The sequence below is a fragment of the Ranitomeya imitator genome, chromosome 4 (genome assembly GCF_032444005.1).
Source record: "Ranitomeya imitator isolate aRanImi1 chromosome 4, aRanImi1.pri, whole genome shotgun sequence".
Classification (NCBI taxonomy): Eukaryota; Metazoa; Chordata; class Amphibia; order Anura; family Dendrobatidae; genus Ranitomeya; species Ranitomeya imitator.
Genome location: NC_091285.1, coordinates 706,648,405 through 706,667,582, shown reverse-complemented (window position 1 = coordinate 706,667,582; position 19,178 = coordinate 706,648,405). Strand labels below are relative to the sequence as shown.

The 19,178-nt window shown below is 47.7% G+C and overlaps 1 protein-coding gene across 1 annotated transcript in view; it reads right to left on the bottom strand.

The window, feature by feature from the left end:
- The window catches only part of LOC138674838 (olfactory receptor 11L1-like), a 61,793-nt gene that overhangs the window by 24,557 nt on the left and 18,058 nt on the right, over nucleotides 1-19,178 (bottom strand). The window lies entirely within an intron of this gene.

The following is a 19,178-nucleotide window of genomic DNA, read 5'->3' as shown; positions in this document are numbered from 1 at the left end:
ATAGGCCACACAGGGATCGTTACGTTAATGCATTGAGGCGGTAGGCCAGTCTGAACAAATGAGTTTTTAGGGCACGCTTAAAACTGTGGGGATTGGGGATTAATCGCATTAACCTAGGTAGTGCATTCCAAAGAATCGGCGCAGCACGTGTAAAGTCTTGGAGACGGGAGTGGGAGGTTCTGATTATTGAGGATGCTAACCTGAGGTCATTAGTGGAGCGGAGGGCACGGGTAGGGTGGTAGACTGAGACCAGAGAGGAGATGTAGGGTGGTGCTGAGCCATGGAGTGCTTTGTGGACGAGGGTAGTAGTTTTGCACTGGATTCTGGAGTGGATGGGTAGCCAGTGTAATGACTGGCACAAGGTAGAGGCATCGGTGTAACGGTTGGTGAGGAATATGATCCTGGCTGCAGCATTCAGGACAGATTGGAGCGTGGAGAGTTTGGTAAGAGGGAGGCCGATTAGTAGAGAGTTACAATAGTCCAGACGAGAATGAATAAGTGAAACAGTAAGAGTTTTTGCAGAGTCGAAAGTAAGAAAAGGGCGAATTCTAGAAATGTTTTTGAGATGAAGATAAGAAGAGCGAGCCAGTGATCGGATGTGGGGGGTGAATGAAAGGTCAGAATCAAGGATGACCCCAAGGCTGCGGGCATGTTGCTGTGGAGTAATGGTGGAGCCGCACACGGAGATGGCAATGTCAGGCAAAGGTAGGTTAGTAGAGGGAGAGAACACGAGGAGTTCAGTTTTTGACAGGTTTAGTTTCAGATAGAGGGAGGACATGATGCTAGAGACAGCGGTAAGACAATCACTGGTGTTTTCTAATAAGGCAGGCGAGATATCAGGAGCAGAAGTGTATAATTGGGTGTCATCAGCATAGAGATGGTACTGGAAACCAAATCTACTGATTGTTTGTCCAATAGGAGCAGTATACAACGAGAAGACACAATAGTGTTTGGGAGTGTTTGGGAGAGAGGAAAGATCTGCGTGTACCTCTGTAGTAGCAACCTGAATGCACTCCCTCAGACATGTACCCTCACAAGATTTACTCCATCCCAGAATTCTCCCTGTGGACCACTCAGTATGGGGAGAGTGATAACGTAGCCAAGGTACCCCTAGCAGGACCTTATCAATACATTTGGGTATGACCATTAGGGAGGCAAGCTCCTGATGGTAAGGAGACATGGAGAGAGTAAGTGGGATTGTTTGGCGTGTAATCTGTGAGGACAGTGTCGACCCATTCACCACTCATACAGTCACTGGCTTGGCGAGCATCACCAGAGGGATTGCGGGAGGCAGTTCACATCAAAACAGCAGCTCTGGGAGGCGATTCTGTCTTCATGCAAAGAAATATAAGCAGAAACTCTCCAAAAAACTCACAAGTTCAATGGATGCAAGAATTGTGAAGGTGACATCAAAGAAGGGTTCCTATGTTAACATGTAACTTGGCCTGTTAGGATGTTTTGGAGTTAAATAGCTTTTTTGTTCAGTGAATATGATCTCCTAATGCTGCAAATTCCACAAATGAGCATTTTCAGTTCTTTAAGCCCTTAGCGACCGCCGATACGCCTTTTAACGGCGGCCGCTAAGGGTACTTAAACCACAGCGCCGTTAATTAACGGCGCTGTGGAAAAAGTCAATAGCGCCCCCCAGAGGACGATTTTCTCCGGGGTCTCGGCTGCCGGGGGTTGCCGAGACCCCAGAGAACATGATTCGGGGGGTTTTTAACCCACCCCGCATTTGCGATCGCCGGTAATTAACCGTTTACCGGCGATCGCAAAAAAAAAAAAAAAAAAAAACGCGATCTCTTTTTAATTTCTCTGTCCTCCGATGTGATCGCACATCGGAGGACAGAGAAAAGGGGTCCCAGGTGGCCCCCCAATACTCACCTAGCTCCCCCGATGCTCCTCGTGTCTCCCGGTGGGCGCCGCCATCTTCAAAATGGCTGGCGCATGCGCAGTGCGCCCGCCGGCCGGCACCGGGAGAATCTTTGGGGTCTCGGCTGCCGGGGGTAGCCGAGACCGCAAAGAGCATGATCGGGGTCGGTATTACCGACCCCTGTTTTGCGATCGCCGGTAATTAACTGTTTACCGGCGACCGCAAAAAAAAAAAAGTAAAGTGTAATTCTCTGTCCTCTGATGTGATCGCACATCAGAGGACAGAGAAATAGGGGGATATGGGGACCCTAGCATACTCACCTAGGTCCCTGGATCCTCTTGCTGCTCCTCCTGGCCGCCGGCAGAAGAAAATGGCGGGCGCATGCCCAGTGCGCCCGCCATCTGTCTCCATCTGCCGGCCGGCAGGAGAACAGCAGTTGGGGCTAAAATTAGGGTTAGTGTTAGGGGTAGGGTTAGGGTTAGGGGTAGGGTTAGGGTTAGGGTTAGGGGTAGGGTTAGGGGTAGGGTTAGGGTTAGGGGTAGGGTTAGGGTTAGGGGTAGGGGTAGGGTTAGGGGTAGGGTTAGGGGTAGGGTTAGGGTTAGGGGTAGGGTTAAGGGTAGGGTTAGGGTTAGGGGTAGGGTTAGGGGTAGGGGTAGGGTTAGGGGTAGGGTTAGGGGTAGGGCTAGGGTTAGGTCAAGGGTTAGGGTTAGGGCTAGGGTTAGGGCTAGGGTTAGGGTTAGGGCTAGGGTTAGGGCTAGGGTTAGGGCTAGGGTTGGGGCTAAATTTAGGGTTAGGGTTGGGGCTAAATTTAGGGTTAGGCTTCTTTCACACTTACGTCGGTACGGGGCCGTCGCAATGCGTCGGCCCGACATACCGACGCACGTTGTGAAAATTGTGCACAACGTGGGCAGCAGCTGTAGTTTTTCAACGCATCCGCTGCCCAATCTATGTCCTGGGGAGGAGGGGGCGGAGTTACGACCACGCATGTGCGGTCAGAAATGGCGGATGCGACGTACAAAAAAACGTTTCATTGAACTTTTTTTGTGCCGACGCTCCGCCAAAACACAACTGATCCAGTGCACGACGGACGCGACGTGTGGCCATCCGTCACGATCCGTCGGCAATACAAGTCTATGGGCAAAAAACGCATCCTGCGGGCACATTTGCAGGATCCGTTTCTTGTCCAAAACGACGGATTGTGACGGATGCCAAACGACGCAAGTGTGAAAGTAGCCTTAGGGTTAGGGTTGGGGCTAAAGTTAGGGCTAGGGTTGGGGCTAAAGTTAGGGTTAGAGCTGGGATTAGGGTTAGGGTTTGGATTAGGGTTGGTATTAGGGTTAGGGTTGGCATTAGGGTTACGCTTGGGATTAGGGTTAGGTTTGGGATTAGGGTTAAGGTTAGGGTTGTGATTAGGGGTGTATTGGGATTAGGGTTAGGTTTGAGGTTAGGGTTGAGATTAGGATTAGGGGTGTGTTGGATTTAGGGTTTTGATTAGGGTTATGGTTAGGGTTGACATTAGGGTTGTTTTGGGGTAAGGGTTGTGATTATGGTTAGGGTTAGTGATTAGGATTATGGATCAGGTTGGGATTAGGGTTAGGGGTGTGTTGGGGTTAGGGTTGGAGCTAGAATTGGGGGGTTTCCACTGTTTAGGTACATCAGGGGGTCTCCAAACACGACAGCCAATTTTGCGCTCAAAAAGTCAAATGGTGCTCCCTCCCTTCTGAGCTCTGCCGTGCGCCCAAACAGTGGGTTACCCCCACATATGGGGCATCAGCGTACTCGGGATAAATTGGACAACAACTTCTGGGGTCCAATTTCTCTTGTTACCCTTGTGAAAATAAAAACTTGGGGGCTACAAAATCTTTTTTGTGAAAAAAAAAATATTTTTTATTTTCACGACTCTGCATTCTAAATTTCTGTGAAGCACTTGGGCATTCAAAGTTCTCACCACACATCTAGATAAGTTCCTTGGGGGTTCTAGTTTCCAAAATGGGGTCACTTGTGGGGGGTTACTACAGTTTAGGTATATCAGGGGCTCTGCAATCGCAACATAATGCCCACAGACCATTCTATCAAAGTCTGCATTCCAAAAAGGCGCTCCTTCCCTTCCGAGCTCTGCCGTGCGCCCAAACAGTGGTTTACCCCCACATATGGCGCATCAGCGTACTCGGTATAAATTGGACAACAACTATTGCAGTCCAATTTCTCCTGTTACCCTTGTGAAAATAAAAACTTGGGGGCTACAATATCTTTTTTGTGGAAAAAAAAATATTTTTTATTTTCACGACTCTGCATTCTAAACTTCTGTGAAGCACTTGGGCATTCAAAGTTCTCACCACACATCTAGATAAGTTCCTTGGGGGGTCTAGTTTCCAAAATGGGGTCACTTGTGGGGGGTTACTACAGTTTAGGTATATCAGGGGCTCTGCAATCGCAACATAATGCCCACAGACCATTCTATCAAAGTCTGCATTCCAAAAAGGCGCTCCTTCCCTTCCGAGCTCTGCCGTGCGCCCAAACAGTGGTTTACCCCCACATATGGCGCATCAGCGTACTGGGGATAAATTGGACAACAACTATTGCAGTCCAATTTCTCCTGTTACCCTTGTGAAAATAAAAACTTGGGGGCTACAATATCTTTTTTGCGGAAAAAAAAAAAATTTTTTATTTTCACGACTCTGCATTCTAAACTTCTGTGAAGCACTTGGGCATTCAAAGTTCTCACCACACATCTAGATAAGTTCCTTGGGGGGTCTAGTTTCCAAAATGGGGTCACTTGTGGGGGGTTACTACAGTTTAGGTACATCAGGGGCTCTGCAATCGCAACATAATGCCCACAGACCATTCTATCAAAGTATGCATTCCAAAAAGGCGCTCCTTCCCTTCCGAGCTCTGCCGTGCGCCCAAACAGTGGTTTACCCCCACATATGGCACATCAGCGTACTCGGGATAAATTGGACAACAACTATTGCAGTCCAATTTCTCCTGTTACCCTTGTGAAAATAAAAACTTGGGGGCTACAATATCTTTTTTGTGGAAAAAAAAAAAATTTTTATTTTCACGACTCTGCATTCTAAACTTCTGTGAAGCACTTGGGCATTCAAAGTTCTCACCACACATCTAGATAAGTTCCTTGGGGGGTCTAGTTTCCAAAATGGCGTCACTTCTGGAGGGTTTCTACTGGTTAGGTACATCAGGGGCTCTGCAAACGCAACATAATACCCGCAGACCATTCTATCAAAGTCTGCATTTCAAAACGGCGCTCCTTCCTTCCGAGCTCTGCCGTGCGCCCAAACAGTGGTTTACCCCCACATATGGGGTACCAGCATACTCAGGACAAATTGGACAACAACTTTTGGGGTCCAATTTCTCTTGTTACCCTTGTGAAAATAAAAACTTGGGGGCTAAAAAATCTTTTTTGTGGAAAAAAAATATATTTTTTATTTTCACGGCTCTGCATTATAAACTTCTGTGAAGCACTTGGGCATTCAAGGTTCTCACCACACATCTAGATAAGTTCCATGGGGGGTCTAGTTTCCAAAATGGGGTCACTTATGGGGGATTTCTACTGTTTAGGCACATCAGGGGCTCTCCAAACGCGACATGGCGTCCGATCTCAATTCCAGCCAATTCTACATTGAAAAAGTAAAACGACACTCTTTCTCTTCCAAGCTCTGCGGTGCGCCCAAACAGTGGTTTACCCCCACATATTGGGTATCGACGTACTCAGGAGAAATTGCACAACAACTTTAATGGTCTAATTTCTCCTGCTACCCTTGTGAAAATAAAAATTTGTGGGCAAAAAGATCATTTTTGTAGAAAAAATGCAATTTTTTTTTTCACGGCTCTACGTTATAAACTTCTGTGAAGCACATGGGGGTTCAAAGTGCTCGCCACACATCTAGATAAGTTCCTTAAGGGGTCTAGTTTCCAAAATGGTGTCACTTGTGGGGGGTTTCCACAGTGGTTTACCCCCACATATTGGGTATCAGCGTACTCAGGAGAAATTGCACAACAACTTTTGTGGTCTAATTTCTCCTGTTACCCTTGTGAAAATAAGAATTTGTGGGCGAAAAGATCATTTTTGTGTAAACAAAAGCGATTTTTTATTTTCACGGCTCTACGTTATAAACTTCTGTGAAGCACTTGGGGGTTCAAAGTGCTCACCACACATCTAGATAAGTTCCTTAAGGGGTCTAGTTTCCAAAATGGTGTCACTTGTGGGGAGTTTCCACTGTTTAGGCACATCAGGGGCTCTCTAAACGTGACATGGCGTCCGATCTCAATTCCAGCCAATTCTGCATTGAAAAAGTCAAACGGCGCTCCTTCACTTCTAAGTTCTGCGGTGCGCCCAAAAAGTGGTTTACCCCCACATATGGTTACATTTCTGTTTTTACACTTGTGAAAATAAAAAAAATGGTTCTGAATTAAGATGTTTGCAAAAAAAAGTTAAATGTTCATTTTTTCCTTCCACATTGTTTCAGTTCCTGTGAAGCACGTAAAGGGTTAATAAACTTCTTGAATGTGGTTTTGAGAACCTTGAGGGGTGTAGTTTTTAGAATGGTGTCACACTTCATTATTTTCTATCATATAGACCCCTCAAAATGACTTCAAATGTGATGTGGTCCCTAAAAAAAAATGGTGTTGTAAAAATGAGAAATTGCTGGTCAACTTTTAACCCTTATAACTCCCTAACAAAAAAAAATTTTGTTTCCAAAATTGTGCTGATGTAAAGTAGACATGTGGGAAATGTTATTTATTAACTATTTTTTGTGACATATCTCTCTGATTTAAGGGCATAAAAATACAAACTTTGAAAATTGCAAAATGTTAAAAATTTTCGCCATATTTCCGTTTTTTTCATAAATAATCGCAAGTAATATCGAAGAAATATTACCATTAACATGAAGTACAATATGTCACGAAAAAACAGTCTCAGAATCAGCGGGATCCGTTGAAGCGTTCCAGAGTTATAACCTCATAAAGTGACAGTGGTCAGAATTGCAAAAATTGGCCTGGTCATTAAGTACCAAATTGGCTCTGTCACTAAGGGGTTAAAACATATCAAATGTTTAGAAATTCGACTGTGCCATGAAAGGCCACAGCCATCTTTGTTGTGGTCGTGCAGTGATTGGCTGGGCTGTACAGCATCATCCCGAGTATAAGAGACTTGGCGCCACCCTGCTCGCCGCATTCTGCTTCGGACTTAGCAAGAGTAGGGAGAGCTGCTGCTGAGATAGGGTCAGAATCGTAGTTTTTAGAGGAAGTTTAGGTCTGCAAATCTTACATCCACAACTCCTGAGAAAATAACAGTTCTTTTTAGGGCTAATTCATGGATCCCGATATTGCAGCGCTAGGCAGGCGGGGCACAGCATATCCACATCAGTGCAAGGCCTGCAGGCACTGTATGTGCGTCCATTGCTCCCACTGCATCCTTCCCAAAGCTCTATAACTGACTGCTGCTGCTGATTTAACCCCTAAGTCCCATATGACGTACTATCCCGTCAAGGTGACCTGGGACTTAATTTCCAGTGATGGGATAGTACATCATATGCAATCGGCCACTCTCACTGGGGGAGCACGGACTATCCGGCATTTGCAGCGTGCCGGGGGCATATGGAAGCATCGCGCAGGGAGGGGGCTCCTGTGGGCTTCCCTGAGACACTCGGTACAAGGTGATGTGCTCACCTTGTACCGAGCGTCTCGTCCCTGCAGGCCCCGGATCCAAAATGGTCATGGGGCTACTTCCGGGTCCAGGAGCACTGCCTGTCAGATCGCTGATTTGACATAGTGCTCTGCAAAGTGTCAGATCAGTGATCTATCACTATATAGTGATGTCCCCCCTGGGACAATGTGATAATGTAGAAAAAAAATATTTAGATGTGTAAAATAAATAAATAAATAATAATTCCTAAATAAAGAAAAAATATATACCGTATTTTTCGGACTACAAGACGCACTTTTTCCCCCCAAAAAAGGGGGGATAATGGGGAGTGCGTCTAATAGTCGAAATGCAGGCTTACCATGGCGGCAGAGGTGCGGTGGCAGAGGTGCGGTGGCAGAGGTGCGGCGGCAGAGGTGTGGCGGCAGAGGTGTGGTGGCAGAGGTGCGGCGGCAGAGGTGTGGTGGCAGAGGAGGCGCAGTAAGCGGGGTCCCTTTCTCCGGTGAGGTGATGAAGCAGCAGAGTCGGGTGAATTCTGTTGTTATCAGTGGTGGCGGCCATTTTCCTGAGGCCGCGCGTGCGCAGATGGAGCGCTCTGCTTCCCAGGGCTTCAGGAAAGTGGCCGCCGCGATCTCCATCTGCGCACGCGCGGCCTCCCGCGGCCATTTTCCTGAAGCCCCGGGAAGCAGCGGGCCTCAGGAAGATGGCCGCCCCCACCGATAACAACAGGATTCACCCGGCTCTGCTGCTTACCGGGCTGCTGCATCACCATACCGGGGAAAGGGACCCCGCTTACTGCGCCTCCTCTGCCGCTGCACCTCTGCCACCGCACCTCTTCTGCCACCAGAAGCCTGCATTGCCTGCACGGTAAGCCTGGGACCCTTCTCACGCCATACCTCTCACTGCACCTCCTGATCCCAGCACCTCCTGATCCCAGCACCTCCTGATCCCAGCACCTCCTCATCCCAGCACCTCCTCATCCCAGCATCACCCCACCTCTGCCGACACCTTGCCTCCTGTGACCCTGCTCTGCCACCGCCAGCCCTCAGGTAAGATACTGTAAATTCGGACAATAAGACGGACCCCGATCTTATAAAAAATCTTTTTTTCTGCAATTTTCACCCCAAATTTGGGGTGCGCCTTATGGTCCGGTGCGTCTTATAGTCCGAAAAATACGGTATATATTGTTCCCATAAATACATTTGTTTATCTAAATAAAAAAAACAATAAAAGTACACATATTTAGTATCGCCGCATCCGTAACGACCCGACCTATAAAACTGTCCCACTAGTTAACCCCTTCAGTGAACACCGTAAAAAAATAAACGAGGCAAAAACAGCGCTTTATTATCATACCGCCGAACAAAAAGTGAAATAACACGTGATAAAAAAATGGATATAAATAGCCATGGTACAGCTGAAAATAACATCTTATCCCACAAAAAACGAGCCTCCATACAGCATCATCAGTGAAAAAATAAAAAAGTTATAGCCCTCAGAATAAAGCGATTCAAAAATAATAATTTTTTCTATAAAATAGTTTTTATTGTCTAAAAGTGCCAAAACATAAAAAAATATATAAATAAGGTATCGCTGTAATCATACTGACCCGAAGAATAAAACTGCTTTATCAATTTCTGCTAAAACTGCTTTATCAAATTCATGAATAGCTGGTTTTTGGCCATTCTGCCTCACAAAAATCGGAAAAAAAAGCGATCAAAAAATGTCAAAACGTCAACTCGTCCCACAAAAAAACAAGACCTCACATGACTCTGTGGACCAAAATATGGAAAAATTATAGCTATCAAAATGTGGAGAGGCAAAAACTATTTTTTGCAATAAAAAGCGTCTTTTAGTGTGTGATGTCTGCCAAACATAAAAACCCCTCTCATGACCCTCTTAGTTAGGGAAAACTAATAAAATAAAAAAAGTATTTATTTCCATTTTCCCATTAGGGTTGGGGCTAGGGTTAGGGTTAAGGTTAGGGTTAGGTCTAGGCTTAGGGCTAGGGTTAGGGCTAGGGTTAGGGTTGGGGCTAGGGTTAGGGCTACAGTTAGAGTTGGGGCTAAAGTTAGGGCTAGGGCTGGGGCTAAAGGTAGGGTTAGGGCTACAGTTAGGGTTGGGGCTAAAGTTAGGGAGAGGGTTGGGGCTAACGTTAGGGTTAGGGTTGGCGCTAAAGTTAGGGTTGGGGCTAAAGATAGGGTTAGGGCTACAGTTTGGGTTAGGGCTACAGTTAAGGTTAGGGTTTGGATTACATTTACGGTTGCGATTGGGATTAGGGTTAAGGGTGTGTCTGGGTTAGGGGTGTTGTTAGGGTGACGGTTGGGATTAGGGTTAGGGGTGTGTTGGAGTTAGGGGTATGGTTAGGGTTGGGATTAGGGTTAGGAGTGTGTTGGGGTTAGGAGTAGGATTGAACGAAACGGATCGGTCAATTTCATAAGTCGCCGACTTTCGGCAAAGTCGGGTTTCGTGAAACCCGAGCCGATCAGAGTGTGGGATCGGCCACGCGGTCGGCGATCTTCGTGCCAAAGTTGCGTTTCATATGATGCGTTAAGCGCCTTTTCTCAGCCAATGAAGGTGGACGCAGAGTATGGGCAGCGTGATGACATAGGTCTCAGTCCCCACCATCTTAGAGAAGGGCATGACAGTGATTGGCTTGCTTTCTGTGGCGTCACAGGGGCAATAAAGGGGCGTGCACGCCGACCGCCATCTTACTTCTGCCAATCTGAGCATAGGGAGAGGTTGCTGTAGCTTAGTCTGAAGCAGGGATATTGTTAGGAAGGAAATATTAACCCCCAAACCGCTTGTGCTGTAGCGATTTCCACTGTCCAACACCACCTTTTCTTTGCAGGGACAGTGGAGTTTTTTTGGGGGGTGCATCAGCTCTGTAGCTTATAAGGCTCCCTGATATCTGCATTGCTGTTTGTATGCCACAGTGCAAACCAACTGCTTTTTTCAAAGCAAAAATCCTGTTGCTCCTTCTTTTCTGCACAGCTCTCTTGTTTCTTTGTCCACACTCTTGTGTGCAGCAGTTCTTTTTATTGTTGCCATTCTTGTCCTTTGATCATTGTAGGGAGATTGAAATTCTACTACAGCCCTTGTATTTTTTGATATACCTGTCATCCACCTTCTGCCACTCAAACTGTAGTGTAATACAATGGGCCTGATTTTTTCCTGCATTCTCCCACACATAAAAAAGGGAGATTTGTATTGCACTGAGTGCATCTGCGTCAGTCCTGTTTATGGCATCTGTCATCCACTTTCTGCCACTCAAACTGTTGTGTAATACAATGGGCCTGATTTTTTGCTGTTGTGTCCAACACATAAAAAAAGGAGATTTGTATTGCACTGAGTTCATCTGCGTCAGTCCATTTTGTGGCATCTGTGATCCACTTTCTGCCACTCAAACTGTAGTGTAATACAGTGGGCCTGATTTTTTCCAGCTGTCTCCCACACATAAAAAAGGGAGATTTGTATTGCCACTGAGTGCATCTGCGTCAGTCCTGTTTGTGGCATGTGTCGTCCACTTTCTGCCACTCAAACTGTTGTGTAATACAGTGGGCCTGATTTTTTCCTGCTGTCTCCCACACATAAAAAATGGAGATTTGTTGTTAGGTCTCGAGTTCCCGCTTCTGCACAGGGGGAATCTCGAGCCATCTCCGCTGCGGTCTCCCATTCTTATCCAGCCGCGGCGGAGCCTGCTCAGCAGGGACGTCGGTCCCAGCGTCTTGCTCAGTCTCACTCTGTACAGAGAGTTACTGCTGCTTCTTCAGCTTCTGCCATTAAAGCCAGTGCTGGTCAGCAGCGAGCGGACTTCTCTGGGACTAAGTCCTTGTCTGCACACACTGAGCATGCCCAGGGCAAGATCTCCCGTTGGAGATCGAGGGTCATGTGCTCAGGCTCTGCAGCACATTCCATTGGTCCTCTTGGCAGGTCTTGGAAGGGCAAAGTTTCTGTGGCCACTTCCTGTGCTGCAACTATATAAACTGCGCATGACCGCACGGCCATGCGCTAGTGTACATTTGCTTACGTGTGTTTGTTGTGAGTGCAAGTCGTCCTTGGATACCCCTTCCCTATTGAATGTCTGTTCACGGAAGGTGTATGGTTGCTATCTAGCGCCCGACTTAGCCTACAGCACGAATCACACATTACAGCGTCCAGTTGCTGTGACCGCCAGTACGGCGCCGTGCACTTCCTCTGTGCTTTCCTTACCCAAGCCTGGGTGGTTAGTGGCGTTCGTCAGTGCGGCACCGCATGCACTCTTGTGCCCTAATATTGTTATTTAGCTTCCTTTCACACCCAGTTGCGGTGTTGTGCCAGCAAGGGTCTAATCGGACTTCAATCCTAGTTGGGGTTGAGTTCGCTGACTACTTGCTCGCGCTCTATGTGCGGTACCGCGATCCTGTGACGCAACAGGATCGCTTCCTTCACGCTGGGTGAAGTTTAACCCACATGTGTATACTTATGAGTACCGCCATATAGTCCGTCATTACTTGGCAGCAGGTTCCATCTCTGCACGGTGGACCCCGGGCTGCGAACGCACCATACTCTATCTGTCTTATTATTTGGTGCATTCCGCTAGCCCTAACATTACACTAGCGCCAGGGTCTGGCTAGTAATGACGGACAAACAGCAATCCTTGCGGTATATCCAGCAGCTAGAGGGTAGGTTGGCGGCTCTTGAGAGCGCAACCTCAGCTGTGGATGTTACCGCAGTTGCTGTACAGGCTGCTAGCGTGGCTGCAGCAACCCTGTCCATTGCCACCCCTGCTCCGACATTTTCTCGCCTCCCGCTGCCAGAAAAATTTTCTGGTGATAGCAAATTTTGTATGGGATTTGTGAGTCAGTGCTCTATTCACCTCGTGCTCTTGGCTGCACGTTTTCCCACAGAGCGGGCTAAGGTGGGATTTATAGTGTCTCTCTTGTCGGACAGGGCGTTGGAATGGGCTACGCCGCTGTGGGAGCGTGGCGATCATGTGGTGCAGAGTGCTCCGCTGTTTCTGAGCACTCTGAAACAGGTCTTTTTAGGACCTCAAGTCACCCATGATACTGCGCTCCAACTGCTGGCATTAACTCAGGGTGAGTCCTTGGTCAGCCATTTTGCCGTCCAATTCCGCACTTTAGCTTCTGAGCTGGATTGGTCGGATAATGCTCTTATCCCCATATTTTGGAGGGGCCTGGCTGATCACGTTAAGGACGCTCTGGCCACTAGGGAGATTCCTGCAACACTGGAGGAGTTAATAACTGTCTCCACTCGAATTGACCTCCGTTTTAACGAGCGGAGGTTAGAGCGAGCCCAGTGTAGGCAGAGGTTTCGACTGGCTCCTACCTTCGCCAAACCTCTGGAATCTCCGGTCCTGGTTCCTGAGTCACATGAGGCCAGGGAAGTGTCACAAGCGGGATCTAAGTCCCAGACCGCTTGTGCACTCAAGGTCTGTCATGTTTGCCAGCAGTCAGGACTAGAGTTGAGCGACCTTGACCTTTTTAGAGTCGAGCCGGGTTTCGCGAAACCCGACTATCTCAAAAGTCGGGTCGAGTGAAATCGGCCGATTATGACGTAAAGTCGGGATCGACCGAAACACGAAACCCAATGCAAGTCAATGGGGCAGCATAGTCGGCAGTGAGTGGGGGCCAGGAAAACACCTAGAGTGCCCATTTTAATGTCAAAACCATCCATTCTTCTTAATGAAGCTTGTCAAGCGTAATTTACCTTATAATAATTGGAAGGCATTTGAAATTGGGGGTCATTTGGCTAAAGTTGTGTGGGGTAGGGCTGGTTCAAGTAATTAGTGGGCCCAGGAAATCTGGACCACGTCACGGCAGTGGAGCAGGGAGAGGTAAGTATTTCAACTTTGCAAGTGCTGTGATCCTGAGCAAGCAGGGGGGCCCACTTGTTGGCATTGGCACTGGCACAGGGCCCCTCAAATTACAGCGGTGTGTTTGCACGGCGGGGGCGCCTCCCACCGGCAGCAACACTTTTGCGTAGTATGAGAGGCCCTGTGCCAGTGACGTCGCCAACTAGTATTCCTCCCCCCACCTGATGAAGGAACCTGCACTTTCATCTGCACCTTCCTCTTTGTCCCCGTGTAAGGTGGTATGGTATGCGGGAAGAGCAACCTGACTTTCAGCAGGGTCACAATGTTGTTGTGTAGCATGCACGGGGAATGTTGCGTTATGGGTCAATGTACCAGCAGACTCATCTATCACTGGCTGGGCAATGGGCACGATGAAGTGGAAACACAGATATAGGCCCAAAGAATAAAGTGGGCTAAATGCAGTTCAAAATTGGTAACACAGGAATAACCAGGGGGCATTGCAGTGGAGGACAACTGGAATGAGAGGCTGACACAGAGAGTAGGGCCAAATCAGTAAGTAGTCGAAATGCAGTTCAAAATTGGCAACCGTAGTAAACAGGCGGCACAGCTTTGTTCAGTGGAGGAGAACAGCAAGGAGTGGCAGACACCGATAGTAGGCCCCAACCCAACTAGTAGGCCAAATGCAGTCTAACATTAACAACTACTTAACGAGAGCCTGAAAATGGAATTTCAGGACAGGAAACCAGGAGAACAGCAAGGAGTGGCAGACACCGATAGTAGGCCCCAAACCAACTAGTACGCCAAATGCAGTTGTTCCATTTAACCACAATTTAATGAGAGCCTGAAGATAGAAGCTCAGGAAAGGCAACCTGGGGAACACCTTGGAGTGTAACACACCATCTCTCTCCACCCCATACCCATTTTGTAGGCCTAATGCTGTGTACTTTTCTACAACTACTAAACGAGAGTCGGAAGACCGAAGCAATGGCAAGGAAACCTGGGGAACACCTTGGAGTGTAACACACCATCTCTCTCCACCCCATACCCAATTTGTAGGCCTAATGCAGCCTACTTTCCGACACCTACTAAACGAGAGCATGAAGATCGAAGTTCAGGAAAGGCAACCTGGGGAACACCTTGGAGTGTAACACACCCTCTTTCTACACCCCATACCCAATTTGAAGGCCTAATGCAGTGTAGTTTCCAAGAACTACTAAACGAGAGCCGGAAGATCGAAGCTCAGGAAAGGCAACCTGGGGAACACCTTGGAGTGTAACACACCCTCTCTCTACACCCCATACCCAATTTGAAGGCCTAATGCAGTGTAGTTTCCAAGAACTACTAAACGAGAGCCGGAAGATCGAAGCTCAGGAAAGGCAACCTGGGGAACACCTTGGAGTGTAACACACCCTCTCTCTACACCCCATACCCAATTTGTAGGCCTAATGCAGCGTAGTTTCCGACAACTACTAAACGAGAGCATGAAGATCGAAGCTCAGGAAAGGCAACCTGGGGAACACCTTGGAGTGTAACACACCCTCTCTCTACACCCCATACCCAATTTGAAGGCCTAATGCAGTGTAGTTTCCAAGAACTACTAAACGAGAGCCGGAAGATCGAAGCTCAGGAAAGGCAACCTGGGGAACACCTTGGAGTGTAACACACCCTCTCTCTACACCCCATACCCAATTTGAAGGCCTAATGCAGTGTAGTTTCCAAGAACTACTAAACGAGAGCCGGAAGATCGAAGCTCAGGAAAGGCAACCTGGGGAACACCTTGGAGTGGAACACACCATCTCTCTACACCCCATACCCAATTTGAAGGCCTAATGCAGCGTAGTTTCCAACAACTACTAAACGAGAGCCGGAAGATCGAAGCTCAGGAAAGGCAACCTGGGGAACACCTTGGAGTGTAACACACCCTCTCTCTCCACCCCATACCCATTTTGTAGGCCTAATGCAGTGTACTTTTCTACAACTACTAAACGAGAGTCGGAAGACCGAAGCAATGGCAAGGAAACCTGGGGAACACCTTGGAGTGTAACACACCATCTGTCTCCACTCCATACCCAATTTGTAGGCCTAATGCAGTGTAGTTTCCAAGAACTACTAAACGAGAGCCGGAAGATCGAAGCTCAGGAAAGGCAACCTGGGGAACACCTTGGAGTGTAACACACCCTCTCTCTACACCCCATACCCAATTTGAAGGCCTAATGCAGTGTAGTTTCCAAGAACTACTAAACGAGAGCCGGAAGATCGAAGCTCAGGAAAGGCAACCTGGGGAACACCTTGGAGTGTAACACACCCTCTCTCTACACCCCATACCCAATTTGAAGGCCTAATGCAGCGTAGTTTCCAACAACTACTAAACGAGAGCCGGAAGATCGAAGCTCAGGAAAGGCAACCTGGGGAACACCTTGGAGTGTAACAAACCCTCTCTCTACACCCCATACCCAATTTGTAGGCCTAATGCAGCGTAGTTTCCGACAACTACTAAACGAGAGCATGAAGATCGAAGCTCAGGAAAGGCAACCTGGGGAACACCTTGGAGTGTAACACACCCTCTCTCTACACCCCATACCCAATTTGAAGGCCTAATGCAGTGTAGTTTCCAAGAACTACTAAACGAGAGCCGGAAGATCGAAGCTCAGGAAAGGCAACCTGGGGAACACCTTGGAGTGGAACACACCATCTCTCTACACCCCATACCCAATTTGAAGGCCTAATGCAGCGTAGTTTCCAACAACTACTAAACGAGAGCCGGAAGATCGAAGCTCAGGAAAGGCAACCTGGGGAACACCTTGGAGTGTAACACAACGTCTCTCTACACCACGGAAGGGCTGATTCTTAGGAAGGAAGGCTGTTGGAAATAAGCATTGCGCGTCCGAGGGTGATTATATTCTTATTAGGTATATACTCACCCTCGGACGCGCCCTGCTTCTTTATTTGGAATGAATGTTTATTTGCAATGTGGTGTTGACTTTCTCTATTATTTTGGTAATTAATGATTTTATTATTTTCATTGTTTTGCATCTTCTCGGCAATAATATAAATAAGACGCGACAGGACAACACTCGGTGGATGCCATATGTGTGTTTTCAATTTAAAAAACCTTTCAGTTAACTACTTGCAGGAGAAAGTAATTGTAGCTGGTGGCCATTTTTAGTACTGTACCAGATTTTAGTTGTGTGTTTGTTTTTAATGTTAAAATGTCTGCATTTGATATCTCTCCATTATTTTCTTTTTTGTAAGCAAAATACTTATTTTTATATTTTCTGATGTTGGTTCCAGGGGTACACGGGCAGCAGTGCCCTGGTCAGTGTAGTAGTAGTTGAAAGAATGGACCGCAGACAGGCATCGAAGGCCTAAAATAAAAAAATTGGGCTGGCTGTAGGCAATTTTAAATTGGTTCCAGGGGTACACGGGCAGCAGTGGTGTGGTCAGTGGAGGCCTAGTGGAAGGAGTGACCGCAGACAGGCATCGAAGGCCTAAAATAATAACACATGGCTGTAGGCAATTTTAAATTGGTTCCAGGGGTACACGGGCAGCAGTGGTGTGGTCAGTGGAGGCCTAGTGGAAGGAGTGACCGCAGACAGGCATCGAAGGCCTAAAATAATAACACATGGCTGTAGGCAATTTTAAATTGGTTCCAGGGGTACACGGGCAGCAGTGACCTGGTCAGTGTAGTAGTAGTTGAAAGAATGGACCGCAGACAGGCATCGAAGGCCTAAAATAAAAAAATTGGGCTGGCTGTAGGCAATTTTAAATTGGTTCCAGGGGTACACGGGCAGCAGTGGTGTGGTCAGTGGAGGCCTAGTGGAAGGAGTGACCGCAGACAGGCATCGAAGGCCTAAAATAATAACACATGGCTGTAGGCAATTTTAAATTGGTTCCAGGGGTACACGGGCAGCAGTGGTGTGGTCAGTGGAGGCCTAGTGGAAGGAGTGACCGCAGACAGGCATCGAAGGCCTAAAATAATAACACATGGCTGTAGGCAATTTTAAATTGGTTCCAGGGGTACACGGGCAGCAGTGACCTGGTCAGTGTAGTAGTAGTTGAAAGAATGGACCGCAGACAGGCATCGAAGGCCTAAAATAAAAAAATTGGGCTGGCTGTAGGCAATTTTAAATTGGTTCCAGGGGTACACGGGCAGCAGTGGTGTGGTCAGTGGAGGCCTAGTGGAAGGAGTGACCGCAGACAGGCATCGAAGGCCTAAAATAATAACACATGGCTGTAGGCAATTTTAAATTGGTTCCAGGGGTACACGGGCAGCAGTGGTGTGGTCAGTGGAGGCCTAGTGGAAGGAGTGACCGCAGACAGGCATCGAAGGCCTAAAATAATAACACATGGCTGTAGGCAATTTTAAATTGGTTACAGGGGTACACGGGCAGCAGTGGTGTGGTCAGTGGAGGCCTAGTGGAAGGAGTCACCGCAGACAGGCATCGAAGGCCTAAAATAATAACACATGGCTGTAGGCAATTTTAAATTGGTTCCAGGGGTACACGGGCAGCAGTGACCTGGTCAGTGTAGTAGTAGTTGAAAGAATGGACCGCAGACAGGCATCGAAGGCCTAAAATAATAACACATGGCTGTAGGCAATTTTAAATTGGTTCCAGGGGTACACGGGCAGCAGTGACCTGGTCAGTGTAGTAGTAGTTGAAAGAATGGACCGCAGACAGGCATCGAAGGCCTAAAATAATAACACATGGCTGTATGCAATTTTAAATTGGTTCCAGGGGTACACGAACAGCAGTGGTGTGGTCAGTGGAGGCCTAGTGGAAGGAGTGACCGCAGACAGGCATCGAAGGCCTAAAATAATAACACATGGCTGTAGGCAATTTTAAATTGGTTCCAGGGGTACACGGGCAGCAGTGACCTGGTCAGTGTAGTAGTAGTTGAAAGAATGGACCGCAGACAGGCATCGAAGGCCTAAAATAATAACACATGGCTGTAGGCAATTTTAAATTGGTTCCAGGGGTACACGGACAGCAGTGGTGTGGTCAGTGGAGGCCTAGTGGAAGGAGTGACCGCAGACAGGCATCGAAGGCCTAAAATAATAACACATGGCTGTAGGCAATTTTAAATTGGTTCCAGGGGTACACGGGCAGCAGTGGTGTGGTCAGTGGAGGCCTAGTGGAAGGAGTGACCGCAGACAGGCATCGAAGGCCTAAAATAATAACACATGGCTGTAGGCAATTTTAAATTGGTTCCAGGGGTACACGGGCAGCAGTGGTGTGGTCAGTGGAGGCCTAGTGGAAGGAGTGACCGCAGACAGGCATTGAAGGCCTAAAATAATAACACATGGCTGTAGGCAATTTTAAATTGGTTACAGGGGTACACGGGCAGCAGTGACCTGGTCAGTGTAGTAGTAGTTGAAAGAATGGACCGCAGACAGGCATCGAAGGCCTAAAATAATAACACATGGCTGTAGGCAATTTTAAATTGGTTCCAGGGGTACACGGGCAGCAGTGACCTGGTCAGTGTAGTAGTAGTTGAAAGAATGGACCGCAGACAGGCATCGAAGGCCTAAAATAATAACACATGGCTGTAGGCAATTTTAAATTGGTTCCAGGGGTACACGGACAGCAGTGGTGTGGTCAGTGGAGGCCTAGTGGAAGGAGTGACCGCAGACAGGCATCGAAGGCCTAAAATAATAACACATGGCTGTAGGCAATTTTAAATTGGTTCCAGGGGTACACGGGCAGCAGTGACCTGGTCAGTGTAGTAGTAGTTGAAAGAATGGACCGCAGACAGGCATCGAAGGCCTAAAATAATAACACATGGCTGTAGGCAATTTTAAATTGGTTCCAGGGGTACACGGACAGCAG